The sequence below is a fragment of the Mirounga leonina genome, unplaced genomic scaffold (genome assembly GCF_011800145.1).
Source record: "Mirounga leonina isolate KUSES-001 unplaced genomic scaffold, KU_Mleo_1.0 Mir_151, whole genome shotgun sequence".
In the NCBI taxonomy this organism is placed as follows: Eukaryota; Metazoa; Chordata; class Mammalia; order Carnivora; family Phocidae; genus Mirounga; species Mirounga leonina.
Genome location: NW_023270377.1, coordinates 104,296,972 through 104,302,622, shown reverse-complemented (window position 1 = coordinate 104,302,622; position 5,651 = coordinate 104,296,972). Strand labels below are relative to the sequence as shown.

Sequence of the window (5,651 nt, the reverse complement as noted above, 5' to 3'; positions counted from 1 at the left end):
TGGAAGGGGGTCATGGAGCAAACGGGGAATCACCAGGATTGGTTATATATAAGGCAGAAGGAAAAGGGAGAACTGTGATTAAGAGCTTTAGTTGTGATTTATGCAGGAAAAACAGGTAAGGCAGGGTAAGCATTTTAGGATTGGCTAATTTGAATAATTTCAGCAGGCTCTCTGAAGCCTGGCAGCTGTCCCCTGTTGTCTGGTACCTAGTATAGGTGTATAGTGGCTGGAGTTTGAGAGCCTGATAAAGGAGGTGGTTAGCATGTGAATTCTGGATTGGTTGATTTTGTATGTGAAAATTATGCCCTTGAGAGGAGGGCTCCTCCTGAGGAGGAAGAGAGCCGTAAGGGAGACAGGAAGTCAAGGGCAGGAAACTGAGGCATATTATCATGTTGTCCAAGACCAAGTGTATCCAGCATATCCATGTAGGGCAGATGTTAAAACATCATTTTTACAGAAGCTAGAAACATGATCAACACACTGCTGTCCACTAGAAGTGAATGCAAGTTGGCTGAAGGGCAACAAAGACATAATACCCAGACTCTGAACCAAAAGTTTCCTTTACATTGGCTTGATAGCCATGATGAGCACCTAAAATTTTTCATTTTTACTTTTTTTTGATTCACAAAACTATATACAGTGAAGAGAAAGAAACATAATTGTATTTTGACTCCTTATGTAATTTAATTCTCCCATTACTGAGACATATAGAATAAATTTGACCAATGAAGACACTAAAGTGCAGAATAGTTAAACGATTTTCCCCAAATTCATACAATAAACAGCTAATAGAACTTAACTCAAAAGCTTGTTTTTCTATAGGATTCTACCCCCTACATTCTGCTGTTGCAACCGAAAGGATAGCATATGTTCTCTTAGCATGCAGAACATTCTCCACCTTCCATGAGTAGTGTGTTTAGAGTGCTATTTTAAATGGAATATAGGATTCAAAGGAGTTTAAAATATGAATTTCATTCACAAAGAAAATAGAGTCCATCTGGGAGACAAGGTATATATGTGACTGTTATTGTTAAGTCATCTGTTTATTTACATACTGTAGAAAAGGAAAACTGTATATGATCTTGAAGTTAGGGCTCAGAATTTCTCTTTCTTTTAGAAATATTATTAAATGATGCTTGGGGGAGTAGATAAAACTCTAGGAGCCTAAGTTATATCTAGTCTAGACAAAAGAACAAAGATTCATATATGAACAAATCATCCAAGTAGAAATGGGTACCGAAGCCTGGGGATTAGAAGAGAGGATTGAAACATGGGGAGGAGAGGACATGCAAGAATCTATACTCTGAATTTGGGAAATGACAGTGAAATTTTTATTGAAGTATAATTGACATGTGGTATTATATTAGTATTAGGTACACAGCGTAGTGATTTGACAGTTATATACATTACAAAATGACCACCCTTATAAGTCTAGTTACCCTCTGTAACATACAAAATTAATACAAAATTATTGTCTATATTCCCCATGCTACACATTACATCCCATGACTAATTTATTTTATAACTAAAAGTTTGTACCTCTTGAACCTCTTCACTCATTTCACCCAACCACCAACCTCTTTTCAGGAAGCTATCAGTCTGTTCTCTCTGTCAATGTTTCTGTTCTTGTTTTGTTTTGCTTGTTTGTTTGTTTTGTTTTATATATTCCATATATAAATAAAATCATGTGCTATTTGTCTTTCTGTGTATGACTTATTTCACTTAGCACAATACACTCTAAGCCCATTCATATTGTCGCAAATGCAAGATTTCATTCTTTTTTTGTGGCTGAGTAATATAACATTCCATATATATAAATGAAATATATATATATTTATTTTCATTGGTTTGGGGGGTTTTTTTGGTAGTTCTTCTTTGTCCTTTATTCTTCTCTTGTTCTCTTCCTTTGCAGTTTAATGACTTTCTTTAGTGTTATGTTTAGATGTCTTTCTTATTTTTTTGTGTATCTATTACAGGTTTTTGGTTTGTATTACCATGAGGTTCATATATAATATCACATACACACACATACACACATAATATAGCATAATAGCATATATAGTATAATATATAAATATATAATATATAATAACATGTAGTGTATTTAATATATATTAATATTGTATATATAATATATATAATACAATCAGTCTATTTTAAGTTGAACTACATTACAAAAGCATTGCTTTTTGGGCGCCTGGGTGGCTCAGTTGGTTAAGTGACTGCCTTCAGCTCAGGTCATGATCCTGGAGTCCCTGGATCGAGTCCCGCATCGGGCTCCCTGCCCGGCAGGGAGTCTGCTTCTCCCTCTGACCCTCCCCCCTCTCATGTGCTCTCTCTCATTCTCTCTCAAATAAATAAATAAAATCTTTAAAAAAAAAAAAAAAAACACTGCTTTTTACTCCCCCCACCCACATTTCATGTTTTTGATGTCATATTTTTACATCTCTTTATTTTGTATATCCCTTACTTAATTATCATAGTTATAGTTGATTTCACTATATTTGCCTTTAGCATTCATGTTAGCTATATAAATGGTTACATCCAATACATTTACTATATATTTACTTTACCAGTGAGATTCTTTTCTTTCATATATTTTCTGGTTATATCCTTTTTTTTTAAGATTTTATTAATTTATTTGACAGAGAGAGACACAGCGAGAGAGGGAACAGAAGCAGGGGGAGTGGGAGAGGAAGAGGGAGAAGCAGGCTTCCCGCCAAGCAGGGAGCCCAATGTGGGGCTCAATCCCAGGACCCTGGGATCATGACCTGAGCTGAAGGCAGATGCTTAATGACTGAGCCACCCAGGCGTCCCTGGTTATATCCTTTTCTTTGTAGCTTAAAAAAATTCCTTTAACAATTCTTATAAGGTGGGTGCCTGGGTGGCTCAGTTGGTTAAGTGATTACCTTTGGCTCAGGTCATGATCCTGGAGCCTCAGGATTGAGTCCTGCATCAGGCTCCCTGCTTGGCAGGGAGTCTGCTTCTCCCTCTGACCGTCCCCCCTCTCATGCTTTCTCTCTTTCTCTCATTCTGTCTCTCAAATAAATAAATAAAATCTTAATTAAAAAAAAAAACAATTATTGTAAGGCTGGTTTAATAGCAATGAACTCTCTTTGCTCATCTGGGAAACTATCTCTCCTTCAATACTGAATGATAATATTGCTGGGTATAGTATTTTTGGTTGGATTTTTTTTTTTTTTCTTTCAGTCCTTTGAATATATCATGCCATTCTCTTCTGGCCTGCGAAGTCACAACTGAAAAAAATCTGCTGATAGTCTTGCAGGGTTTTCCTTGTATTAGTTATTTTTCTTTTGCTACTTATAAGGTTTTTTTTTCTTTATCTTTATCTTTTGACATTTTAATTATATGTCTTGGTGTGGATCTCTTTGGATTCATCTTGCTTAGTACTCTCTGGGCTTTCTTAAGCTAGATGTCTATTTCCTTCCTTGGGCTAAGAAACCGTTTAGCCATTATTTCTTCAAATAAGATTTCTGCCCATTTCTCTCTCTCTTCTTCTGAGACTCCTATAAAATAAATGTTAATACACTTGATGATATCCCACCAATCCCTTAAGATATTATTGTTTATTATTATTATTATTATTATTATTATTATTATTATTATTATTATTAATTTCTTTTTCCTGTTCTATTTGGGTGATTTCCATTACCCTGTCTTCTAGGTCACTGATCCATTCTATTGTATCACTTAGGTGCTATTGGGAACATATTTCCCTATTTCTTCATTTTGCTTGATTCTCCGTGTTTCTGTGTATTATGTGAAACAGCTATCTCTCTTTGTCTTGAAGGAATGGCTCTGTGTAAAAGATGTTCCTTATCATTTAACCTTTACATAGTGCTTGGTTGTCTTTTGTGTTCACTCTGCTTGTTTCCAACTTGTGTGGTCCAGCAACAAAATTCTCCCTAGTGATTTGAATCGGATGCTCAAGGGGAGTCCTCTATGTGGGCTGGTGTACTTGTTGGCTTTGTTGAAATTGCGTGAGCAGCATGGGGAGGCAGGACTTGTCACCTGCTACATCTATCCATTGGGGCTGCATGAGTGGTGTGTGGTGGGGAAGGACACATCTCTTCACTTGCTGTGCCAGTTGGAGCAGCACAAGCAGCAGGGGGGGTGTGGATTTTCTCACTCTCCATGCCTGAAATACTGCATGAGTGGTGGGGGAGCAGGAGGATTCACCTGCTGCTGTTAGGTCATTAGAGTGAAGGTCCAAAAATGGTGCCCACCAACCTCAGTGCTGGTAATGTAGAGGGGGTCCAGAAAAATGTCATCTGCCAGAGTCTGTTCCGGGAGAGTCCCAACAGACTTCTACCCCTTTGGCAGTTTAGCAAGTGATTCTTCTTCACTTACAGTCTAGGCTCTTTTCAAACTGCTGCTTTTTGTGTTGGGTCCTGATGGAAATGGGTCTGCACACAAGCCCTTAAAGAGCAGAAACTTAGCTTTGAGCAGTGGCAGTATCATAGCCAATGAGGTTTATACAAGGCATGATTATTGCTAATGGAAAGAGTAGAAACTTCATCTTCTACACTCTTGAATGTAATCTTCATAGCTTTCCAAAGCCAGATGTTTTGGGGGCTTGTAGGAACTGAGGGTTGGAGGGCCTGGTGTGGTGTTACTCTGTAGAAGAAACTCCATTTATATATCTGTTTGTTTTTTGAGATACTTACAAATTGTGGTTTGCTACCTCAGGGGTGGTGTTGTGGGCACAAATGTTTCTGTGCTTCTCCTACCTATCTCAATGTGGTCCTTCCATTCTTTGTTGTAGAACAGGTGTTCAGAAAGTTCTCAAGTTCTTTTTGAAGTAAATTTTCCATATATAGCTGTGTATTTGTTGTTCCACTGGAGGACTGAGCTCAGGATTTTCCTATTCCACCATCTTAAACCACCTTTAAGAGTGATTTTTTTAATCATAGAAATGTCTAATATTGAATTTAAAGTTTTTTTCATTACTGCAATATAATCTCTTCACATCACTAAGTTTGTTTTTTTTTTTAAGATTTTATTTATTTATTTGAGAGAGAGAGAATGAGAGACAGAGAGCATGAGAGGGAGGAGGGTCAAAGGGAGAAGCAGACTCCCCACCGAGCAGGGAGCCCAATGTGGGACTCGATCCCGGGACTCCAGGATCATGACCTGAGCCGAAGGCAGTCGCTTAACCAACTGAGTCACCCAGGCACCCTCACATCACTAAGTTTTGAGTAGTTCAGTGGCAGTCAAAAGAAATAGCCTAACAGCAGGGCTGATTGAAAAGGGGCCATTGGGAATATAACCTTGAGTTGACACTTTAGTAATGGATTCAGCAGGAAAAAATAAAAATAAAACAAAAAACCTCAGAATCAGAATAAACATAAAACTATAATATTGCTGGGGATATATAGAAATTAGGGACATTTCTACAGGGAATAAAATGAGAGTGTGAAGAATGCTCTATAGGCTATAACAATGGGGGAATTGACATAGGAGTTAACCTATTTCACTATAACCTTAGCAATATGTTTCACAAATTCTATAATGAATTTTGAATGTTTATCAGATAAATTAAGTTGTTCAGTTGTGTTCTGCCCTGTCAAGTTTCTCCAAAACCTAAACATTAGATGAAAGGAAATATTCAGAGTACAATATGGAATTAT

The 5,651-nt window shown here is 37.3% G+C and overlaps 1 pseudogene; it reads left to right on the top strand.

Moving 5' to 3' along the window:
- The first annotated feature begins 4,458 nt into the window (after positions 1-4,458).
- On the top strand, positions 4,459-4,581 carry LOC118012812 (annotated as a pseudogene).
- The last annotated feature ends 1,070 nt before the right edge of the window (positions 4,582-5,651 follow it).